This window comes from Bradysia coprophila (assembly GCF_014529535.1).
Source record: "Bradysia coprophila strain Holo2 chromosome X unlocalized genomic scaffold, BU_Bcop_v1 contig_12, whole genome shotgun sequence".
NCBI classification, from domain to species: Eukaryota; Metazoa; Arthropoda; class Insecta; order Diptera; family Sciaridae; genus Bradysia; species Bradysia coprophila.
Window position 1 is genome coordinate 2,894,944 of NW_023503293.1, and position 27,279 is coordinate 2,922,222.

The following is a 27,279-nucleotide window of genomic DNA, read 5'->3' on the forward strand; positions in this document are numbered from 1 at the left end:
TTCTCATCAATTCGATTTCCAATCAATTTCGATTTCCAGTCAATTTCAATTTCCCGGTGAGTTCGATTTCCCGGTGAGTTCGATTTCCCGGTGAATTGAACTTCCCGGTGAGTTCGATTTCTCGGTCAGTATGATTTCGATCAATTTCGATTTCCCGTCAATTTCAATTTCCCGTTAATTTCAATTTCCCCTGGCTTCCCGCTTCACGGCACGAAAAAACGAAAATACGTCTTCTTTTGGTGGATTTCCCGGTATCACGGTTTTCAGCCAAAAAATTTCCCGGTATCCCAGATACCAAGAATACACATTATTTGCACACGCGTCTCCTCCTTTCCCACTTCGCTGAATTCTCTTTCCATATTATACCAGGCTTTAAGGATCACTCATAATTGTTATTGTGTTGATCTCACTTCAATTTACAGGTAGGCTTTTGATTATGGCGTAAAACACTTACTTATATGAAAGACATCAAATAATTTGACGGGATTTAGGTGCTATCTTTGATTGTATTTGTCTCGACTGTTTTGTCTACTTTACTTTACTATGTCGTACCTATTTAACATTTAACTTTTCTTTCAGTTTCTTTCAGGGTGTCAGTGTTACGAAAGTGGCTAAAAGTTTATTTTACAAGGAAACAAGTTCGACCTTATAAGCCTGTCAGCAGAAGAGCATGATATTTATAAAGTTACAAGAGTTTTCGCGGATCATCTTTCAAAGTTATCGTAGTTTCTAGTTAGCTAAATCACAAGATTTTTATTGCTATAAAATGCTAAACAATAAAAATCTCTTTGAAGAGAATTCACTTTGCAAGCATCTGGTTTCGGAACGACACATACAAATTGAAAAATTTCGTAAAAATTTCCCGCGACGACGCGCGAGAAACGTTTTCTCTACACAGCCTTTTTCTACTAACTTAGGCTACATTCATAAAATATGTCATGGGGAAGAAGCGTGGCCTAGTGTGACAGTAAACACAGTTTGATGTTGTATACAATTTTGCGAGATGGTTTGAAAAACGTGGATTACATACTTTATGAACGACACCCAATTTTTGTGACTAGAAAAATATTACGCAAGCAAATATTCCCACGGATCAGTATATATCAACAACATATCCTTACTATTTATTTATTAATATTTCCGGAAATTTATGTTCTACCAACCATTGAGATATGAAATATTACTGCACCGATACCAATATCATATTGTGAATAAAAACAGCAACCAATATTGAAATTTATTTCAGCCGAGAAAGAAGCGTATATATACCGTCTGTATAGCGGAAGGAATCGTATGTTTTACGAATAGAGATATTTTTTTCGGTTTGTGTATTTATTATGGTAAAACGACTGTTCCATTTCTTTTGTAATATTCATAAATTGAATTTATACCGCAAAATTGATAAGCTTCTGATAGGATGAAATAAGGAGGATCAAGGACTACAAAGGGAAAATAGGCACTTTGAATGTAATATTTATGAATGAATGGAATTCTCTGACCATTGTACCGGTCGGTCAAATGACATAAATGCCACATTGTTAGGCTATAAAATAATGAATTTCCATGGATAAATTGATTTGGTAAGAAATTGGATAGTAAAAATTCACAATTTCTAACCTTGAAAATATGTTATGTCTTTTAAGGACATTCATCAACGACGTCTGCCTTATTTTTTACTTATTCAGAGTTTCTTGCTCTACATCCCGTGATTTTTTCCATACCTTATAGCAGAGTCATTATACAGTCGTCGATACCTGCAAACAATATTTTCGTCTCAACAAAACTCTCTGCGGTTTGTACCAATTCGGATAAGTTTACCATTCAAGATAAACAATTTTTTTTTAGAAACAAAACTATGACATAAACCGCAGGCAATAGTCTTACGATCGTAGGACTTAATATGTACACAATGTCCCTGCGGAAAAACATTTTCTCGTTATTTTAAGAGAATGTTTTACATGGAAGTCATATTTACCATCAGGTTTTCAAAATATTGGCACTGTTAACTATTATTTCCGATTTCGCATTTATTGGCAATGAAATCGAACATTGCGGTACACAGTTCTCTTTCGGTGGTGGATATACGAATGAACAAATTTGATTAAAAATTTATTGATTCAGTGGTTTTCAATATATTTTATTTATTTTTATTTATTTTTCGGGTTATGATGATGAATAGTGTTTTTGTCTTTTTGGTTGATTGATTACAACATTCATAGCTCAGGACGTAATCACTTATTTTATTACGTAATAATATAGCCGTATTATCGATATTTTGGAGATTAAATTTCTTTGGCTTTTTTTTGTCGATCTCATGAGATTCTCATACGTTTTCTGTATCTATCGATGCGTTATACACAATGAAACCATTGTAGAAACGGTTAGTCATCTGTTATGGAATACGACGATAGAAAAACACATACAAACGAGAATCACTGTAAGCTACATATAGCAACGCGAAGGAAACCAAATTCAAATTTTTCTTTTGTTCTTCCGTCAAGCTCTCCGTATAACAAAATAATTATCTCTCCTTCGTGTCCCTCTGTTTAGCTACAGTGACATACGAGCTCTAATTTGTATACCTTATTTAGCAAACTGAAAGTTAAAACGAATGAAATAACAGATTTTTGTTTAAACAACAGACATTAATTTCAACAAGAGATGTAAAAGATTTGATTACGTTAACCACAATGGCTGACATCTATTTAAAAAGTGCCTAACAAGTTTCACATCACAGCTTTTGGAATGCCATTTCCATACAGTCGAAATTTTTTAATCAGTTTAGAAATGAAATGTAAGGGGTTTTTCCGGACCAGAATTTATTTTCAGGAATTTCTGGGCTTTCAAAAATTTTTCAAGAATTTTAAGAATTTCAAGATTTTTATGAATTTCGAAAATTTTTAAGAAAATGTATCAAGTCAAAATATTTTGGAGGGTAGGAAAACGTTGATTGATTAATTGTTGCGCATTTTTGCTGGAGAAATATCAGCTTCGTTTGGCTAAATAACAGGCCAGATAGACATCTTTCAAAATTACTTTGGACACAACAAATATTGAATTGAAACAAGGCATCAGAACAGTCGGAGCGTTTGCTGCGACTTAGCCCCGTACAACCCGTAATCCTATTTCGTCCGCAACCATAATACGTCCGTAGTCCTAATAAGCCCGGAACCCTAATACGTCTACAACCCTCCAATGCGTCTGTTACCAAAATGCAAGTCAAGTTGGGCATTGTCAAATTTACTGAAACTGTTCATTTTTAAAATTGCGCATAGCGCAATTACGAAAACCCGTACGAAGTACCTTTCAAACAAGGCATCAGAACAGTCGGAGCGTTTGCAGCGACTTAGCCCCGTACAACCCGTAATCCTATTTCGTCCGCAACCATAATACGTCCGTAGCCCTAATAAGCCCGGAACCCTAATACGTCTACAATCCTCTAATACGTCTGTTACCAAAATACAAGTCAAGTTGGGCATGGTCAAATTTACTGAAAGTGTTCATTTTTAAAATTGCGCATAGCGCAATTACGAAAGCCCGTACGAAGTACCTCTCAAATAAAACCAACAATTTACGACATTATTTTAGAAACCCAAAATTTTTTGCCAACTTTCCATTGGGTATTCAATTACCTCTCAAATAAAACAAACTCGGACGATATTTACTCGATTTATGTGCAAAAAACACTTAGGGCTGAGTAGCGACCTTAGACCAAGGGCCCAAATTTAAAACTTTTTTTGTCATCATTCTATTCGGCATTCAATTACCTTCCATAAAAAACTAAAACTGGCAAAATCGGATGAGATTTACTCGATTTATGTGCAAAAAACACTTAGGGCCGAGTAACGACCTTTGAGCCCTCCCAACAAGCCTGCGTTGCATCTTACCCAAAAATAATGTTCAGCAACTTTGTTCTAGTCGTCAATACCTTTCATTTGATATATCACAAGCAGCTATTGCGTGCGTATTTCGGTAGATATCGTTGAAAGACTGAAAAACACCTATAGGGCCCTAGCTCTGGAGGGGCTGACCCTACCATACCCATTTTCGAACTTGACCTTACTTTTGTCGATACCAATCGGGGAAAAAAAGAATTTTGAAAAAAGTTTGTGATTTACTCAAGCTAGAGGGGTCACGGACGGACGGACGGACATTTTTTTTATTGCGGATTCGTCATCTATGAACACAACCAAATGCTTTGCCCTTACTGTCTGCTTCCAATTCGACGTGTTACAAACGGCATATTAATCTCACAAGCCCCCAGTACTTCGCACGGGGCTAAAAATGGATTGAGTAATAGTAATTTTTCATACATTTGCGGAGCTAGTACGATCCAGACTGAATAGAGACAACCGTTCACGTTTTCGTGGTCAATTGCGTTTGTAATTGGTTCAATCCCTTTTAATTTAGGCAGATGCTATTTGCACCCGAGTGCAAATAGTCAATATGAACACTATTTGCACCCGAGTGCAAATAGTCAATATGAACACTATTTGCACCCGATTGCAAATAGTCAATATGAGCACAATTTGCACCCGGGTGCAAATAGTCAATATGAACACTATTTGCACCCGAGTGCAAATAGTCAATATGGATACTATTTGCACCCGGGTGCAAATAGTGAATATGTACGCTATTTGCACTCAGGTGCAAATAGTCAATGTATGAGCTATTTGCAGTCGAATGGTCTGTTAACATTATGAAATATGATTTCGCGCGGCGCAAATAGCGACTGCAAATAGCTCATACATTGACTATTCCTTCGCTTCGACTAACAAAAAACATGTTTTTCAAACAAAAATTTCATTTCGTTAGATTTGTCAAGAAAATAATTCCAGTGAATTACGTTGAATTGTGACAAAACAAAAATAATCAATATTTTTTCTTTCGACGCTTTGTGGAAATTGCATTTCTCCAAGGTCTCAGAAGGGCAGCTAAATGTAGTGCATTTTGACAAAGGCTACTCATTTGGACCACACCAAACTCCTCTCTTACAAACAGTTGGTAGATGGAAGAATTCAGGAATAAATTAATCTCCTTAGACAAATTGTAGAAAGATGAATTCAGTAGGGACGAACCAACAGTTTGTAGAAGGATGAATTCAGTTGGAACAAACCAAACTCCTTACTTTCAAAGTTTGTAGAAGGATGAATTCAGTAGGAACGAACCAAACTCCTTACTTTCAAAGTTTGTAGAAGGATGAATTCAATAGGAACAAAGGAAAGTCTTTCCTTACACAAATCGTATATGGATGAATTCAGTAGGAACAAACGAAAGTCCTTCCTTACACAACTTGTAGAAGGATGAATTCAGTTGAACCAAACTCCTTCCTTACACAGCTTCTAGAAGGGTGAATTCAGTAGGAAAAAACGAAAGTCCTTCCTTACACAACTTGTAGAAGGATGAATTCAGTTTGAACAGACCAAACTCCTTCCTTACACAGCTTCTAGAAGGATGAATTGAGTAGGAACGAACCAAACTCCTTCCTCACAAAGTTTGTAGAAGGTTGAATTCAGTAGGAACACACCAAACTCCAAACATAGTTTCTAGAAGCATGAATTCAGTAGGAAGAAACGAAAGTCCTTCCTTGCACAAAAATCTAGAAGGATGAATTCAGTTGGAATAAACCAAACTATTTCCTTACACAGTTTTTAGAAGGATGAATTCAGTAGGAAGCCAAAATACTTCCTTACGAAAATTGTGGAAAGATAAATTCAGAAGTAACAAGCCAAAATCCTTCCTGACAGTTTGTAGAAGGATGAATTCAGTTGGAACAAATCAAACTCCTTCCTTACACAATTTCTAGAAGAATGAATTCAGTAGGAACGAACCAAACTCCTTTCTTACAAAGTTTGTAGAAGGATGATCTCAGTAGCAACAAACGAAAGTCCTTCCTTACACAGTTTGTTGAAGTTATAGAATTCAGTTGGATCCAACCAGACACTTTGTTTATACAATTTGCAGCGAATTGTGCGAGTAGCATTTTCGATAATATAATTCGTACAGCTTGCTAACAATGATTTTTTTATTATTTCCGATAGTTTTAAAAAGTTGGGTGCAAATAGTGTTAATATTCACTATTTGCACCCGGGTGCAAATAGTGTCCATATTGACTATTTGCACTCGGGTGCAAATAGTGTTCATATTGACTATTTGCACTCCGGTGAAAATAGTCACTTCGTTTAATTTATTCCGGATCAACATTAATGTTTTTTTAATAACAGAGCGAAAAGCAATTTGAAATGGAATAATAATCAAATGAAATAATTTTGTTCAAATCCCTTTATCGAAATTTGTATATTTTTTTAACTTGACGCGTCCATGGTGCCATGAGGTTTTCAGTATAATTTTAGAATCTCATTTTTCGACGTTTATTCGAGTTTATGAATATTTATTTAATGTGACAAAAACTGCTGGATCAGATGGTGTTCTTAATATTAAAAATTCTACCGAGCGGCTAATGCAGCTTTCGTTGCTTTTAGTTACATTTTTTTTAAATTGTTACTGAATAGGATGTGAAGTCAAATTAAAAACAAAACATTTGAATATTGTCACAAGAGCACAGCTTGAACTGAACGAAATCGTGTAAATATTTGGATGGTACCCATTATTTTAAAAAGAAAACTTTGGGCTCGGTTCATAAAGGACGCACGTCTTTTAGGGACGAAACAAGGTACAAAAAAAGTGTTAGAAAGTATAGGAAAATTGTGAACATAAATGGGATGACTCTAAAAAAAACGGATGGGTTTTTTGTGAATTATACCATGGAATTCGAATGAAGCGAAAATATTCGTAGAACGAGTCCTATTATTCCCTCAAAATAAATCCTTATGATTTGCTGCCACAGTAACCTTTAGAAAACGTTCTATATAACTGACGTTATATTCAAATTCATATGTGCACAATAAATAGAGCTGGGCTTAAAAGTAACGCAAGAATGAATTTAAAAAAATTTCCTTTAAATGCGAAAACTCGAATTTCCTAAGAAAATTGAACTTTCGATGTTATACAAATCTTGTACAACGATTGTACTATGTACTCATACATTCGTTACACGAGAAATTCAAGCAAGAAACTTTTATATGTTTTACTAAATAAACCAACCGAATGAGTCTTATTACCTGTTAGAAAATGAAAATGAAACGAGTTTATATGCATAACAATAATAAAAAGGATGGAAATTCTATGGAATAACTCGAGCTGTGCATTTTTATTTACGATTTTTTGCGAAAGTTTTGCTCAACATTTGTTCCGTTAGTTTATAGTGTGTATTCGGTTGTTCGTTCGAAAATATTACTGAGATGGAACTTTTTCGAACTTATACTGGAGCATCTATTCGTTAAGGTCGTACATATTTATGTTGAACAACTCTGTGCGAATGGATGTATAAGAAGTGTTGGTATGTGAAAAGTTATTAAGCCATAGTGTTTGATGAAATATTGGAGTAAGTTCCGGGAAGCATTAAGACCGAATTATAACCGGGGTATAAGAGAGTTCCGGCATAAAAGTGGACTTTTGTTTTACTAAATTAAAGAAGAATTACATTGTTCATACGCTGGTAAACAGCAAGGCTTATTATTGAGAATTTTACTTCCGAAAAATTCTTAACATTTCTAACAGTTCCAAAAAATACTCAAAAATTTATCTAAAATTCTTAAAGATTTTTTTTTTAATTTTACAAATTAACATTCTCACTGAGATTCCCTGCTAAAAATACACATCGTACAATTGTTCAAATGGAGAACTATGTCAAAATCACATTATATTTCCAAAGCATATCTTGAACATAATTTTGATAGAAATGGCAGTGTTAACTGATTCGAGTTGTAAACGTGCCTTTTCGGGTGTTGGGATACGGGATACGCCTTTTAACCAGAAACAACATTTTCTCGTAAAATATTTATGCTATTTACGAAGCGGTATCTGTGTAATTATGTAGTTTGATACATAACATGTTTATCGTCGCTTCATTATGTTCATACTAAACACGATTTTATGACAACTTAAATACAATGTGCTCAAAATATGTACCAACAGTACATTCAGTATTTTCGTTATTGCATCAATTTTTTTTTCTGAAGTTTTATGTTTGAACTTCTTACAATACGGAAGGAAATTAAGTTTAAATGGTGGATGCGATGTGATATGTGATTCGAACTCACGCCACCGTATCACTTTTAAGCGAGAACGTGACTTAAAAACATGTCAAGGTGTGTGTATGATAAAGCAAAGTATTAATCGCGAGCTAATAAATTTATCTTTTGAATTTATCGCTTTTATAATGGACTTCTAGCGAAATGCATAACTTTTGTCCGCGCTGTAAAAATTGTGGTAGGAAAGCACAAGTTGTTTTTTATCATCAACGACGGCCAAATTGATTATCCAACACTGGGACTAGGATGATTGACCTGCTTAAAAAAAAGAGTTACACAAGCTGAAAACACAAGCACACCCGACTTAATATTTTGAAGATCATTTGTGATTTGGTCATTTTCCACTTATTATATTGGAAAAGTATTTATATAAAATTGATTATCTCAGTGGACAGGATTTCAAAATGATTTAATTTTAGCGGGTAGCTCATGCACTCAAATGCCTTTGAAGTTTTTAATTGGGAGCCGAACACGGTGAGTTTGAATTGGACTTAATTCAGAGCGAGATGTAACTCAAATGTTTTTCTTTATTATTTTTCCTGATGTTAAATAGAATCTATTTGCTCAAAAATAAAATGGTCATAGGCGGTTACGTTTTCGAGTTCCAGTACTTCGAAGTGTAGGTCAGATGTTATATAAGAGTTTTTCCTGTATATTGATATCGGAAACAGTTAAATACCTGTGTTGATTTTGTTATTGTATCACATAGTGGACATCATTGCCTTTACAATGATACCATACAAACCTTAATTCATTTTTTAGGAATGAAAAATGCAATTTAAAGAAAACAAAATTTGAAGTCCGGCTTATATGGTATCATTGTAACGATAATGATGTCCACGAAGTAACACAATGACCTACACTTCGAAGTGCTCTAACTCGAAGAAGTCACCGCCTGTGATCAACTTCTTTTTGCCTCAAACGATTCTATTTAACACGAGTAACAATTATAAAGAAAAATATTTTGAGCTATATCTCGTGCTTAATTAAGTCCAATTCAAACGCACCATGCAGATTAACCATTCTAAAGGTATTGTGTTGGTTCTAAATTTTTGATTGTTGTTTTGTCTACTCCCCTACTAAGTTTTGGTCCGTATGCAAGCAATTACTTTGCAGAACCAGATACAATATGACTGAAGCATGAAAATCGTATTTAATTGCAATCGCGTCAAAAATTCTATTCTACATCTCATTTTACGTAGAAATTCCTACTTTATTTTTCAGTCCTATACAAGTCCAAGTTGTAACCAAACCGAAGTAAAAACTATACCCAAAATTTCAATAATAGTTGAACGAAAATGAAACACTTTACGTGCGGATAAAAAGTACGTAATATTTCCATTCTATTCCTCAAAGTGATGCCTTTCAAGTTAGCTATAGCATTTTCATGATACAAATAAATATTTCTATAACAAGCACATGATTATGGCGCTATGAGTAGCTTATGTGCTGTTTATATTCTCAATAGACATGACTCACTCCATGCAGGACGTGTAATAACATGAAAACCGCATTTAGTATAATATTCCGTCCCGAAACACAAATGCAGACAACAAAAATGTTTATAATGAAAATGCGGTAGCACATAATGTTATATGGAAACGTAACGGGAAGAAATTACAACAAATTTTCGGTCGGCTCAGTATAGTCCTTTTTGACATGCCAAAGAATTTATTTAATTAATAAACTTAGTACATCGGTTGATAACTACTTTATGATGCCACTTGACATCGGGTAAATAATTTAGGCGGCGCGACCCTAAATTTGAATACGATGTGACAGTAAATATATCACAATAATTCATATAAAAGTACACGGAACGGTCCACAAAGCCCTTAAAACTTTTGTGGGTATTATATTTCGCATAATAATATGCGGCAACAAAACAAAGAGGAAGAAATATGACAAAAATGTGCTAGCTCGTAGTTTGGATTGTATTTCTTCTATATGCCGGAGTAGCATATGATACTCCTTTGTATAAACCATTAACAATGCTAGAGAAAACAAGAATCCATGCAGCATATCTTTCTGTTCCAACACAAAAAATAAAAGTCCTAAATTGAAGTTATCGCAACGGTTTTGGAATAATCCGAAATTTTAAAGTAATTGTTCCAAAGCTGTGGTGTTCTACCGCAACATTTGTTTGCGTTAGCTTTGTTTTCAACGGGATTTTCAGTTTTACAGATTCATTTTATATTTTGATTTTATTTTTTTACTTGAATATTTTAATATGTGCAGTCACTGCACGGTGTAGTGTGTATTCCCCCTGCGAGTCACTGTAAATGGAAGCATAATCTTGCTTGAATAATAAGTTTTACTATTAATGCGAAACTAATTATTATAAAATCCAAGTTAAACACAAATAAACCCGGGAAATCTTTTATGCAAAAGTTATGCAACCGAGTGATAGATGGCTTTTTAGGCACTAGAGGCCGCAGACCAATCAAGGCAACGAATGGGTTGCGTTTTATCGCTGAATTTTCTTTTCGAAATCCTAGTGAAAACTATATAATCAGAAGAAAATCATGTCATATTACGACAATTCCTTGAGATCTTTTAACCAAAAAAAATCAACAGGATTCTCTTTCTCGGGCTACTAAATTTTCAATGAATATGACAAAAAGTCGTGGATTTTTGCCACACTGATAAATATAGGTTGAATCCTCTTGGGTTTCTAATCCTCGTTGTTTATGTCATAATATTACAATTGATCAGCACACCCGACAATATGAAAATACCGGCTTATTAACGGAAACATCGAAATTGCACGGAATATTTTATTGCAGTACTTTAACCAGATCATTTAAGATATTTGAATAACAAAAACTATCTTTGCAATGTGCATGAAACGGATTACAATTAAAGCTCGACAATAATTCATTTTAGAAACGGCATTGTGTAGTCTGAATTTATGGTGGAAATCAGAATAATATCATATTCCCAGGAACGGCATGAATTTCGAAACCAATAAATCAAACAGTATTGCATTGAATAATTTAAGGCTTTAAATGGCATGACTTTCCCGAGCACACAAAGTATAGTTTGAGCAGTTACCCGTTACGTACAAATGAAGAGCGACCATTGCAAATAATGAATTGTGTAAAGTAAATTTTCACGATGTTATTTCCTCTGTTTTGCGTTAAAGATATCTTTTATTCGTACATACAACAAGGATGCTCGTTTCGCAGAGTAACAAAGTTTTTGATTTGAGCATTTGATTGGGAATATTATGTAATCCATCATCTGCAACAATTTCGTAGCATCAGGAAATTTACACACACATGGGAATCCGGGGTTACATTATTTTTTTGTTTTTGAAGTCAGTAAATTGACCAAATTCATATCACTAAAATAATGCATCCTAGGTCCTAGGACACTGTTTAATGTTGTCATTTATAGCGAAAAATATGTTACAGCCAATGAAGTAAAAGATTTAGATTCAGTCCGTTAAAAATGACTAAGCCAAAAGAAGTAGTAGACTCGATAATAATATATGTGATGCGTCGGAAAGGTCAGTGAAAAGGTAATATTTTTCAGTGAAACTTTAGCTCAAAAACAATAACCAATTCAGTTCGTAATCCGAAGCAGCGATAGTAATGTGGGTGTGATCCTTTTTCGGCATACGCTGTCAGAAGTTGTGGTACTCAAATGTTAATTGATTGGATTTTATTTAATTAAAAATTTCAAACTTTTGTTAATCAAGCCGACAATGTAAATTTTACTTATGATTTACGACCGGAGAAAATATTTGTTTCGTTTAATGGTTTATGAATAACTTATTTGCTTCGAGCGCACAGTTTAAAAAATGAAATGGAATAAATAAACATCTTTGCCAGAGACACAAAGAGTCTGTCTTCATTTTTGCACTAACAAGAAAAATGACACGACGTTCGAATAATGCACAGATATGCATAATAAATGACATAACAACAACAGTAAAGCGTTATCAGCTTTTCTGTTTTTTTTTTTTTTTTGCATAAAAGCTGTTTCGATGAAAAATTTAGCTATTTTTTCTTTAACAGAATAATCCCAAGTCTGTTGAAAGGAGATCTGAAAGCAGTCTGATTAATAGATAGTTTCGGATTTTGGTGGATTGGAACTTTTTGAACTACGTCTTTATCATCTGTTCGGTCTGTTGAGAAAAATATGTTTCTTAATCTGCGTCGCAGATTCTGCGAGTTGATATTTTTCATAAGTAACAACGAGATTCATTTTCAACAGAATTGGTGACAATTAGTGAGATTTTTGTTTACACACACATGGGGATAAATCCATGCATCATTTGCACATTGTACCACAATTTAAAGGTGAAATCAAAGAAATGGACAAATTTATGTGAGTTTTTAACTTTGAAGATGCTGTTGAAACTTTCCGAAGGAAAAAGTTCTCACAAATAAAATTCAGATTTGAGAATTTGAATCTAAAATTTATTTTTACCCCAAAAAAATCCACCCAATATACATAATCTTAACCGCTCCCCACCACTAACTCTCCGAAGTGTTGATTGTGAAGTCATAAACTCAATTTATTAAATGAACTGCGTTTCCATAGCAATAAATTTTCGTAGCCAAAACTATTTTTCTCATCATAGAGCTTCGATGATTACATTTTTTATCGGAAAGAAATAATATGAATGTCGGTTGTCACATATTAAGTGTGCAATAATTCTTCACGCTTCTGGTCCAGAGATACAATAAAACGTGTTGTTATCGATCGTGATAAAGAATCCCTTTCTGCTATCGTTTTTCATTCGCAGAGAGTTTTATTATCGGATTTTGATTAGAAGGCATATTCTGAGTGAACTCTGCTCTTTTTATCGGCCACAACGATGGAATCGAGCGGAATGTAACAACGGAGAAATGGCTATAGTTACCATAAGGTGCGAACTCTTTACCATATTTGTGATGGTAAACTGGATAAGTGAGACCCACTTTGTGGAATCTTTGTGTGCGTAGATTTAAATCCGAAACAGAGATTTTTGCACATAGCCTGTGTTCGGTTGTACCTGTCCACGCTGAAAGTGATTTAAGAACGTTTTAGTATAACTAATCTGTAGCAAGTTCTGTTGGCTCCGAATTATTTTCCTATGTCTATTCGTCGCATATTTACCATTAATTAAAGGTTACGTGTCCTTCCCAAATAGTTATTCTTGTCACTTATTCACGGTTATCACACAATCGGCAATGGTGTCTAGCCATCTCACATTGACGAAATTCTAAATTATGATGAGAATTTGCACCTCTCATTATAGGGTGTGCATCCTATACGAAAAATGTTATCTCACCCCCGAATGCAATCAAGCTCTTCGATTTATTTCCAATTGAGGCACAGAGATAGAGACAAAATAAAATTTCTGAAAAAAAAATCAGACTTCATGCAATGAATCCTAGAGCTGATACGTATCCCGGAGAGAAAGCAAAACCAACGCAAAGAAATTATACGTTAGGTATAATACATTGGGTCGTTGTATGTGACAAGTAACGATTTAAACAATGGGTACAGGAAGCAGTATAAATTGAATTAAATTGAAGATGGTATCATTTCTCTTGTAACCCGAGTGCAGACGCTCCACTTCAAATAACGTAATACGAAATTGTACGTTTTCTGCTTACTGTATTATGTTGTGACTCTATCATTTAGATATTAGCACACTGGCATAGAGTAGACATGCATTACGACGCCAGATTTCGGTAAGTCCACCGTAAGTTTTCTTGGTTTGAAGAAAGTGTAAGTTATTCCCCGATGTCATTGTTGCAAAATAACAATGTTTTACCGACAGACGCATATATACACACAAAATTACATTGTATTCGCTGTAAATTCAATTCTAAGTAGAGTACAAAGCTCGAATAGATGAACACATTGTATGACAAATTGCTCTGTAAGTGAATGGTTTGAAAGATATCGAAACAATGTGAAGTTAAAATGAAATCTTCCATTACATTTTACCGCACATTTCAAAGATAAATGTGCAAATCCATACAAAACGAAATTAATTACATCGATCGTTTGCTGCTGCTGTTCTCGATTTAATCTTATAAAATTGATAACAAAGAAAAAAATTCAATTCAAGTGTAAATTAAAGAACGTGAGAGGATTCGGAAAACAGTTCACTATTTCAGTGCTGATAACTTGTACTGAATTTCACTCTTTTTGTTTTAGAACCTATTGTAGCAATTGTATTAAATCTGCAACAGTCACTTTTTCTTGAAGTAACTTACGTGGGTTTTCGATTCCATTTCTTGCTTATAGCAAAAGCCATCGTGCATATTTTATGTGACATATTCTACTTACGTACTGGATGTGTTTGGTTAGAAAAACTGTTATAATGGATGCTTACCTGAAAAGAGAAAGAGACTTACGTTAGAGAACAATTGCAAAATCAGTGAAGAATTTTTAAAAACTAACTTTTCAAAAAATCATTAAGAAAATTTGTGATTTTTAGCAGGAGAAAGCTGCAGTTAACAATGATAAATTAACTCATAAACATTTATATATAGAGACTTGCAGTACCAAACCCCAATTTCATACGAAAGTGAAGCCAAAGTAAAATGCGGAATGTACAGCAGTACGTGTTAGTTAGTTCCTTAAATTATTATGGGACCGTACGCCATATATTGACTTGATGTATGCTGAAATTGGGTATATGTACCGCACGATTTATTTTAGTTGCAGCGGTCCTTCAAGTCAATAATATGGAATTATGCAGAATTTTCTTTCTCTTAAATTTAGTCAATTTTTAGGGAAATTTATATCAAGGCTACAAGTTCCAGCTACTGTTTTCGTCGTACATGGCTTAACTTTGAAAAACTGAACGACTAGGACTTGGTGCAATTTTTCAGTCAACAATTCATTTCATTTGCTTTCGCAATTATTCATTGGAATGCTTTTGAATTAGCACTGCATTCTTCAGTTCCTCTAATGTGCATGTCACCAACTATTGCATTGCACATTAAATTCCAATTATAAGTTCGTTTACCAACAATTCACCCAGTTGTCCAACAACAATACGGTTCATAGTAGCAATGTGAAAAAGATGTAAACTGTTCACATACAATAGCACATACGGCCATGATTTATATTCGAATTTAATCAAATCATTTCCCGGGGACTTAAAAAAATCATTTCAACGATCAAAAAAGGATTACGTGCTGTTTGTAGCTAGATCATGTGTTCAACATATTGTATAAATGATGTGTAACACCAACATACGGGATTTCTGCCAGAAACATTTTGCGTGAACAATAGAGCAGGTATATATTTTAAAACATTCAATACACCACCTCGTTGTCTGCATCACATCACTTCACCCACGCAAAAATCGCAGACAATTTTTTTTTGGCTGAAAACATTTTCAACTTTTGTTTTATACCGATAACAATCGATCAAAATGCTTTTTAACATATGAAATGGGGGGTAATTTTGTGTTTATCATCTTCGCTGACATAGAGGTACACCATCTGTAAACTTTGTTTATAACATTTGAATGGATGTTTGGAATGTGGTATTTGAAACGCACAATCCATAACACATTCGAATAAATATAAACTCGCACCATTAACGCAAACGATTTGTTTAATGTAAATACGACGCTGGTTAAATAATCATTTTATTTGTTTGAGTACTTCAATCACAAAAGCAATCATTCAAAATGGCATTGCTCAGGAATATCAATATAGAAATAAATTGAATCCAACAACCCATATTATAATCTGTGGAACGAACGATATTATTGTGAATAATAGGTTTTACTGCTACACCCACAGAGAGTATTAAAATGCACCTGCGACCAGGGACACGCGTGTGATTTTTGTTCGGGTTTATTCGCATACGAGTGCATTCATGTCGTTTACCTTTTAGACAGTCCTTAAAACGACCTGCCATGTTGCCTCTTCGTCAAACTTGTTTTTTCATAACGTGTGTCCTCAGTTACTCAAAGTAGTGACGAAGAAATTTCGGACAATATATTACCATTGCACCACCAAAAAATCATGGATAATAACAGGATTGTGTGACTGATTGATATCATAATAATATTCAACCTATTGCTAAGAAATATCAGCAGTTTTGTCCAAAAAATTTACAAAGTCCATAAAAAGAGTTAAATACAAACAACCTCCTCTCAATAGCCTATCGTAATTGAAAAGTCACCACCTTAGCTGTCGCATATAAAGTGAGCCTCAACCTCAGGCTATGCGTAGTATTTTCAAAAGTATGTTCTTTCTCTCACAAAAAGTTTCGTAGAATTTCGTAAGCAGAATTTCGTAAAGTTTCATGAAGAAAAAATATAACATTCCCAACACCACCGCTTGGATTTCGCTAATGTAGCTTTAAACTCGTTGTATTTCAAGGAGTCGGAATGTTTAAAATCAATCTCACAAGTTTCACAAAACGTACACAACTTCTTGTTTGCATTGAAAGCTGAAATGTCTCTTACCGTATTGGGTGCATACTATTCGCTTGGTATGGCAACAAGAGCAACGTATGAAATCGTTTGCAAAAATAAAGAAATTCAGAAAAATGTTATGTTACGTTGAGCTATTATTCAAACAATAACGCTGTAGGGACGACGTAGAGTCTTATCGCACATACGGGTCGATACATACAATTTTCAGTTGTTTTTTTTTGGGTTGATCCCAGGAACTCTCTGCGACACGGTATATATTCGATCATGATAACCAGAAGAAATATAAATATTAATAGAATGAGATAAAGATAAATCATTCGTCTGGATAATATATAGCGTATCATCGTAAGAGCGATGGAGCTTTGCAGGCCCCCTGTTACAACATTATTGTCTTAACAGTAACAGCATAAAATGTGTTTCGCATTAATCCCATTTACTGTGTCACTAAAACTATGTAATTCATCATTCGAATTGATTTTATCATTCTGTTGAGTTGTTTCTTATTTTCCGTTGGTAACATACATTTTGCACCACTTACTCAACAAAAACAAACAGATAACATAAAAGAAAGAAGAAAAAAAAAACATTCTAGGCCGAATGTGTAACACATTATACATTTGATATCGGAAAGAAAAACAAACTGACAAGAACGAAAATTTATCAACAATAATATCAATCAGGAAAATAAACGTAATAAATAAACTAGTTGCCTCCCGTCAACAACAAACGACTGTTGTATACGAAGGACACAATTTTTTCTTCGATTCCTTCAGGGCATTTTTTTTTAATATTGGAACTTTTGCACCTCTGCCTGCCTCCGCTATTTTTTAACATTTTTTAACGGGCGGAAACGGAAAGTTTTGGTCGTCCTCCAACATAACTCGGCGGTTCGCTCATGGTAAATTTTTAAAATCTGTAAAATCGTCTATCAGCTGACGCCTGAGTCTCTGTGGCGAACGAATAAAACTTGTTGGAGACGATAGGACGTGAAAAACTATAAAACAAATCCGTTTGCACTAGTTAAAAAAATTTCCAGGAGAAATCAATAGTGTTGCATGGCCAGTTAACTGCGATCAAATTTCAAACTGTTTGAGGTAATAGAGAAAGGATCAATCTTAAGCCTTAAACTACGATTCTTTCTTCAATCTAGAGTCTTGAATCTAAAATCTTGTTCCTCAACAGATCGTTATGGTCGGCAAATACCATTAAGTTGTAGTTGCACGATAAACTCAACTTCATCATCATCAGAGAGATCATCTGCCAACCGAGAAAAAAATCCTTAGAAAATCCATCAACATTTTTTGCAGTTTAGAAAATCCTTCAGTTAAATTTTCAAAATTAAAGAAAATTCTTTAAAAAAAATCGTAGATGCTATTGGCAGGCCATTTCACCTGCAAATAGTCTTTGTATAAGGAACAATGCTATTGTCAGGCGCCTGCCAATAGCATCTTTAGTAATAATTTGGCTATTGACAGGCGCCTGCGAATAGTCACTACGTAAAAAGATACTCAGAAACCTAAAAAATTCTTAAATGGAAATCCTTGAGCAAAAACGGTAAAGAAAATTATCTTAAAATCATAAAAAATCCTTTGTCAATGAAGTTTTCAAATATCTGCCCCTCGTTCATCAGTCAATGATGTGATTCACACTTGATGTGAGTATGGATTACGTCCTTTCATTGCATTCTAAAATTGAATGATCAACTTTAATATCGAAACGGATGTCTAGTGCGATAAAGGAGTTTCACATAATGAATTGACGTTGATTTTCCGCAATTTGTAGCTTTTGACGATTTCCACATCAAAGTAGAGAAAGCTACTGGAAAACAACACAGTTACGATGCCTGTATTGAAGTCAAGAAATGGATAATAAGCGCCAGAAATCCAGTTGCAAACGGATAATAAGTCTTGCCACATTTCCTAAAATTTTGTTTTCTTTCCTCGAGGGCCTCCTCGTACATAATGACGGAAAACGTTAAATCATGAAATTTTATTTATTTTTTATAACCGTGATTTTATTTCCAACAATTCTCTTGTTACCTACATGGCATAGAATTTAATCCTTTTGTCTTTTCCTTTTTTATGGAGCATACAATGCTGACAATATGTGTGGCATAACATTGTCAGCTTGACATCCAGATATATTTACTGTTAAATTTCATATTACTCTCTAAACGAATCATTTGAGGAATGATTAGGTGGAAATTCTGCAGAAGAAAAACATCTACCGTAAATATTCAAATTACATGTGGGATCTAATCCACCATTTAGCAGGTGAAATTAAAAACGTATAATACTTTGACGTATTTACCAAAAAAATAAAAAATCCCAACCGTATACGTAAGGAGTAAGGATGAAAGATTATTCCCCGATGATTAGATGTTTTAGCCTGAAAGCGCTTTTCTGCTGATTTTTTATTACTCTCACTCAGGTTATTAAGGTTCCGGGTATTTATTATACGTTTCATTGGAGGCAGAATTGTAAACATGTTTCTTTTATTTACAAAGTGGTGATTAAGTTATAAATTACATGGAGTAAAAGGTAAAGTTGATACAACCACAAAAAAAAAATTGGTAAATTTACTCTGAATGAACCATATATTAGAACCAACAAAATTTGCTCGACCTACAGCATTAGAATTGGTTTAACCCAACCATACGCAAAATTTACAAAATCAATGTATGTTCAATCACTTACGTAACACAACATTTGTTTATCATTTTCCGTAGTCCTTGTGATAATAATCCATTATGCGAGTACATCACAAAAACAATAATTTTGTTTGGCGTTCATATTTTGGCTGTATGCCCGCTAACCAGCTTTACTAAAACATATCATAACACAACCATAAACTAATTTCATTAGGCCAATTCTACAGTAACTTTGTGTAATATTAGTGTGTTATGATGTCGTTCCTATAGTTCACGATATTGTTTTATTGTCGTTTACAGTTTAGCACACAATGCACTTTAATGTTTTTTATGGTCTCATCTTTTTTTCGGTAATGTTATTAATAAACCATTTACCATTTATTTTTTGTTTGCTTAATGTTCTACAATGGAGAATAATTGGCACGCTTTTTAAAATGAATTAATTTAAAAAGTTTAAAACAAAAGCTATTTATGTTACGATTGTTGTAGTTTATTGCTGGCATACACATAAAAAGAAAGAAAGAGAGCATTGAATACCCTTTGTGGTTTTTTGAATTTCACCGCATTTCTCCAAAGATCAGCTTATCTGCGCTATATATTTTATACGATAAGTAAACCAAGCCCTTTATTCTATATTTCTCGGTGCACGGTAAAGTTTTAGTGAAACAATGTGGAAAAACTACATTAGCACTTAAGCAAATACACCATGGGAAACGTCTGATGATTTACTGTAATCTGCATATATTCACGTTACACGCTGCATTAACAAAGTGCATTGAATAGAGCAATTAATTTAAAGTTATTGGGTAAATCTTTAAACGGAATACGTGCGGAATCACTTAGAGATAGAGAATTGTTGTCGACAATGTTGTCGAACGTCACATCAGTGACGCTCTTGAAAGGATAATAATACCACAAAGACTGATGATTAAAAAAATAATATTTCTGTTGGATAGAAAAGATACCGACGACATTAATTAAATGAAATTGTTAGCGAATGCGATTCTGTGCGGCTATGTCTGTTGCAATGAATAATCATAATTGTTCTTAATGCAATACATCAACAACTATTTTAATGAGCAAGACTGATTGTGAACGTAGTTTCCAATTTTTAAAATTACATTAAATGGGACGCGAAAAATGAATCGCATTTTGTGTCAATTAAATCCTGGTAACTGGGTGTAGCGATGATCTGGTACGCTGAAAGGAACGTCTGCGCTTCGATATAAATAGCTTTCTGTAAATTTTTTGAATATACATCCCTGCGGGTGCTTTCGTAGCCAATATGAACATCTACCACAATTATGCGGGGAGTTTAGTGAAACGAGATCAGTAAATTTTATCTAACGGGCAAATGAAAAGAGTTTACCATCGGATTGAAGTTAAAGTGGTTATGGCTCGCTTTATCTTCAAACAATTTCAATTAAATACCGACAAAGCTACAGCAGCGAAACATTGAGTTCGAAATTGTCTTTCAACAAGCATTTGAGATGTCAACAAGACATCCGTTATAATGCGATTTGTAATTAAACTAAGCTCACAACACCATATTCATTTTAATGTCGATTCAATCAATAATTGTTAATGGCAGTAGATCATTAATTTGTTGGTACAATTCCATCCCGAACAGAATACATTAATAAAGTGTATTTTGACAGAATATTAAATGGGGAAAATAAATAAAATGAAATTTCTGATCCATTCCGAATCGCACTCGATGGAATAATTAATTATTTTTTTTTTATTGGAACCGTAAACAATGTTGAAATTTTGTGCATAACACGCCGATAAAAATGCCAAACGAAAAGAGTCTCTACAATATGAAATGATAAAAAAAACAACATCCGGATAATGATTGTGGTAGAGACGGATCAATTTTTTATGTCAAAGTCATTAATTTGAAGCCATGGCATAAATTTCGATGAGTTAAAAATGCAGTATATTAACTCCGCAATTTAAATGGAAAAGTGTAGAAATTTTTATACATTTGCCACACCGCAACAGCGAAAACGAATTTTAGGTACAATGTTCGACGTTCTACATTTGCATGTCAATTAAATCGACCAATATAATGGAAAGATGTAAAATGGTAATAATATCAATGATTAAGTTAATTAAAATTAATTTTAAAATTGCAGATAAATATTTTCGGGTCGTTCCTCGTTATGAATCAAGAGTTAATGCAGGAACCATTACCATAAAAAGAATCATTTATCCGATGATATTATTACAAAAAAAAGAAGACATAAAAAGCACAACCCCTTTTATTACCGGGAAATATTAAAATAAAACAAAGTTTATTGGAAAAGTTTTCATGCTAAAAAAAAGTTTTGTTTAGCCTATACCATCATGTATACATCTAAAACGAGCCCATTTTGATAACATACCAAAAAGAAAACCCTGATCTCTATAATAACATTTCAACGGACAGCAGGACAACGACAGATTAAACGGCTTAACCGACAAAATAACCGAAAATGGAAGTTATTCGACGTGCATGACAATATGGAGATTGCAACGGTTATTATGATAATTCAATTTTTTATTGAAATATTTGAGCCTCTTGTGCCAAAATTTCTCAAAAATTGACTGTTTTGAAAGAGCCCACCATATCCCCTGCATGAAGACGTCAATCCACAAGTTACACCCACATTTGCTAGTGTTTCTTAGACGTTGAACACCTGTTTCGACATTTACATGGGAAAGGGGCACATTGTGCACTTCTTCTTTTTCAGCCTGCTGGACGTAGGCCTTACCAATTCTCTTCCATTCCGAACGATCCGTTGTGCACGGAGTTTGCAAAATCTAGTACTTTTAGGCCAATACATTTATAATGTTTGTGGGTTGTCGAAACAGAAACACGAATCGAATCAGATAAATGTTACTAAGATAGTTATGTGGGCTGTAGAATCTACCTACCAGCATCGTAAATGTTGTTTGTGCCACCAAGAATTGAAATACGACTCTTTTCAGCACTCATTTTAGTGTTGTAAAGTGACTTATTTCAGCACCTGTTTGATGTGATATTACAACACTCAAAGCAGTGTTGATATGGAATTTGTATGAGTTGTTACAGCATTCGTTTGAGATCGATCTTTGAAGAGTGATTGTTTACAACGATAATTATGATTTTTTGAGCTCTTGTATATTTCAATTCTCGGTTGGCACAAAGCATGATGTGTTACACGTATTGTAATGAGATTTTTTCAGCACACGACCCAATTTTCCTTAGGTCTAGTGCTGAAAAAATCAACATTACAATACTTGTAACACAACATACTATTTTACTGCCTTTTTAGTTGTTTTTCATGTCTTTGAGCTTAACTGATTACTTTGGAATAAGATATAACAGAAAACAAAATTTAAAAATTTTAAGAATTTTTGTGAAATTTTGGAAATTTTTGGAAATTAAATTCCTTAAATTAGGCCCTGCTACCTACCTACAGGGTATATGGCATATCAATGCAAAGAGAGAAATTCGAGAAATTAGTACTTGTGTAAGTGGTAAATTAAATAAATTCAATTCAAATACATGAAGTACTAGCGAAATTGAGCAAATCCTCTCTTCGAATCGGTCCATTAAACTTGATGAAGTCCTTACTGAAATAACTTCAAAGACGCCATTGAGAGAGAGAGAGAGAGGGTGATAATTAAAACAAAATCTTTGAATTATTTTCGAATTATCATTAAAAAAGAACAAGATAAAATTTAAAGTTTAAATACGTTGTCTACATTGTTCGACAGTGCTTGTTAGTATCTGCAGTAATGTGTTGATTTAAAAGAATTTCATGAAATATTGTGCTTTTTGACGCAATTGCTTTCAATAAAAATTTCAAGACGTGACTATTCCAATAAAATCGAACTAAAAGAAAGTTTAATCTCACAGTTGTAAGTACAGCTTATGATTTTCACATTCCATTTTCTCGATCCAGTGACTACTTATAGCATTTCACAGGAAGAAACGATATTATTTGGAGAATTTTATTGAAACTTTAGTATATGGATTCTCGTATCAAAGAGATGATAAATTCTGATTAAAATTTCAGTTATTATTGGATTGTGAGTCAATATTAGCTGCATAGTAGGCGCTTTAGCGCGAATTCGTATTGAACCAAATAATTGCTGTTGGATGAATTTATATTGAAATTTACACAACAAACAATAGAATGAATTTGAGTGTTCAGCAGCAACAAAAACGTCCGTCCGGTGAGCCACTACACAAGTTTCTGATTAGCATTCGTTTTATGATGACATAAAACTGTAAGCTGATAACAGACGGGAATTGCAAGTGTCGTATTTGTCAATCTGCTGTACGAAGGCAGCAGGCTGATAGGAATGCAGATATGGAAATTGTTAGGATCTCCAATTACAATTTACAATTACTGGTGTGTTTTCAGCTTTAGTATATTCGAATTTGATGGAGAAATATTGCATAATAATCAGTATGAAAGAGAATCCTCTTCAAACTTCAAACGCCTTTTGATACGCAACGTAAATTTGAACAATATGTGAATGTTTGAACGATATATAAATTAAGCTTAAATGCATGAGCATTTGTAGGCACTGAAATACCATTTTTATGGGTACAATTTCTCGCTGGTGTTCCGAAAATTCTTTTCAGTCGAAATAATTCATGAACAAAATGTAAATATTTCAAATTTTATAACACGAATTATTGCGTAAACAACACCTCGGTTATAATACATCATACATTCTTCCTCGCGAGTTGGCATAATATTTAATTAATTTAGTTAGGGAAACAGTGAAGAAATTTCTGTATCTTCAAAATCCGTCTGGGGTGTAGCGAAAGATAACTCCGTTCGAAGAGCAGAGCATCTATACGTTATACGCGTAAAGTCATTACTTTAAAATTAACCGACACTTCTCCGAGCATCGTTATCTTACCAGCGATGGAAGAATGAAATTCGTCATTGGAACAAGTGAAACGTCTAAGTTTTCAGCGATTTAAATTATAATTTTCCGAAATTGAATTTCGAGCATAACATGTGTGTTTGCAGAAAACTCACAACTAATCGTTCAAACTTAGAAAAATGTGTGTTCAGCGCAACGATATATATTCAGCGCATCCATATAATATACATCCAGACATTTCCAACCGAAAATTGATGTAGATGTAACCGAACAGTGTGTTTTTCTATCGAACCACAAACTTTAATTTTCGAAAACTTAATAATTTTTTGTACTGTAATTCCATCAACACAAGACCCTTTTTCTGCACATTCACATATGCTTCAAAGTTGAGTAAGAATTTAAATTAAAAAAAGCTACGCCATTTGAAAAGACTTTTTTCTTCGTTTTATGATGGAAAAGAATTTCGTGAGGGCTTTTGTTGTATTCGACGTACAACGTTAAAAAGAAATGTTACAAGAAAATATCTTGTCGAGAGTGACACATTGGTGGGAGAACGGTGCGGAGGCTTCGGGTGAGATGTAGTATGAAAATGATAAGATATCGTGTCGTTAGTCGTTATATTTCATTGTAGGTGTTTACAAAGCTCTTTTGCTGTTAGTCACAAACTTTGTAGAGTAGGTACCTTGTATGCATTTAGATACACGAAATTGAATAATTTTGATATTGATCAAAGGGAAGCAGAATTTATTTAAAGTTTGAGGATGTGTGTGTGTGTGTGTTTACCTTTGCAGTCATTTCCTGAGTTGTGATTTGTTTGAGATAAAAAGATTATCCGATTTATTTCGAACAAGATAACCGACATTAGTATGCTTAATACTTGACGACGATCCCTTTGCAAAAGAAAAAGTTCGCCCGAAAAATTGAGATTTCGCATTGATGAAAAGAAAAAAACAAAATTATTTCGTTCATGGTTGTCCGAACAAATTTGTGAACCATTTTTCTCCAATGCTAGAAGGATTATTATCATAATAACCAAGCTCTTGTTAATACATAAACCCCAGGAGCTGGTTTTTAGCCATAATAATGACAAAGTATGCAACATCAATTTACCTTTCAACCGAAAAATTTTGTAATTTTTTTCTTCTTTCCCTTTTTGGTTTTATTTAAACCAAAAAATTTTAAATCCTAATAATGTAGCACCTAACTCAGCGTATCTGTGAGCAGAAACGGAACGAACCCTTTTTTCTGAATGGGAATATAAATGAATAAATACCGCAGGACGTCAATAAGACAATCTTGGTTAAAAATTTCAATGTACCAAGCACACAAATAAACAAAAAAAAATTCTCTCCCTCTCATTCTGTGCTTTTGCCACAAAATACACATAAATCATAACGACACCAATATTATATTCAGAAATGTAACGTTTCCTTGAGCTAATAAATTTTCTAATTAAAATCAACACAAAAGCGTTCCACGATCTTTTAACGGGCTCGGACTTACACGACAAATTTGATTGTCCAATTTATCGGTTTATTTGCATTGCAATATGATTTCTTATAATCAATGTTTTTCTGAAATGTTTGACTGCGTACGAACAGGGAAAGATTCACAGATTATATTGCGGCAGGTGTTTCATTTCTATCAAAAAATATTTTTATTTTTTGTTGACACAAAGGAGATTTATAGCAGCGAAATGCCATCAATGTAGAAAATTGAAGCTCGGAATCACAGACCACACACACGCATACGTAACACAAAACAATTTATATAGGATTTCGTCGTAGGGTGGCAACAAAACTACAATCGTTTGAATCCTATACAATGATTTATTGAAATCATTTAACAATCGTGTAACACCGTTTGATCGAATAGCGTTTAATAATAAAAAAGGTGCCAATTTCGTGCGGCCAATTATTTTGTTTATTATTTATCAAACCATCCACCAAGACGACGACAGTGTGTTTGCTTAATAAAATTACGAGAGTAAAAATATGAACACAATTCCATTATTTATGTCAACATAATAACTCTACTATACTCGTTTGGCTTATGTACAATATTTACACTTTCACAAAATATGTTCATCCGAAAAAAGTGGCACATTTACGACAAAATATCCTGTAAAAATCCAGGAAATATTCTACTTTACTATGGGGAAAACACAGTGTAATCGCGTTTACTTCAACATGGGTATATGCGTACATGCGGCTGAGGTGTTATCAAACGACTGTATGGATTTCGTAAAATAAACCTCGTCGAGATGAAATTCAGTGTGAGAGAGGAAATTGTTATAAAATATAAAATGAGTATAATATACGATGTTTCTGGAGAAGAAGCATATTATATGAGGAACGTTATGGGAAAGTCGAAGAGGCATTTTTTTTTGTCTTTCCTTATATAAGTGTACACGCTATATAATCGCACCCGTTTAGTTTAGTTGATACGACGAACTTATTCCATTGATCTAATAATAAATTGTGTAAAAGCGAAAAATTGCTTCTTGACAAATTTGAAGTAAGCAAAAAAAAAAAAACATTATCATGATGCACCCACATTGCAGGAATAATCTTCGATAACCGTTTCAATCTACCATCCGTGTAATGAAGGCAAAAAAAAATCTGGACTTTTCAATAATTAACTTTGATTGAATATAACTCAGGTAGGTGAAAAATACGCTTCATTAAGTGGAGTAAATTTCGTAAATTTAATTGGTAAAACTTTCTCTTCTAGTCTGAGCCACTTCATAAATTCTTTTTGAGGGTTTTGTAGGCAGTCAGATTAAGTTGATTTATGAGAAATTATAAGAAATTCACGGAGATAGAAAATAATGCACACTCAAGTGATACTTCAGAATTTAGACTTTATTGAAGCGATATATGAAACGTCACATGGTAACATCATAAAGGAAGCGGCCTCTGTGGAACAATGTTTTTGTGCCAACTAATCAAGGCCTTTGCATCGTTTTCTCATTCAATTTTCAGCAAATTAAGAGTGACACAGAGAGTCATCAAACGAAAAATACTTGGATTATCGCTCACAGATGATTGAAAAAATCAATTGATTTAACAACAAATAAAAGTCATTCATGTCGTCTCTAAAGTTAAACTGGACTGGACATATTGCGAGAATGAGTCATGAACTGGAGACCACCCATAACAGGACCTATTATGCGTCGATCATCGCAGCTTTGGCCA

The 27,279-nt window shown here is 33.8% G+C and overlaps 1 protein-coding gene and 1 long non-coding RNA gene across 7 annotated transcripts in view; both read right to left on the reverse strand.

Moving 5' to 3' along the window:
• Positions 1-27,279, reverse strand: part of LOC119067239 (peripheral plasma membrane protein CASK) — a 273,427-nt gene that overhangs the window by 14,882 nt on the left and 231,266 nt on the right. The window lies entirely within an intron of this gene.
• Positions 49-20,636, reverse strand: LOC119067242. Its single transcript, XR_005085898.1, has 3 exons — positions 20,626-20,636; positions 18,230-18,232; positions 49-190 (listed from the first exon to the last, which is right to left on the reverse strand). It is a non-coding gene; the product is annotated as an uncharacterized LOC119067242 (long non-coding RNA).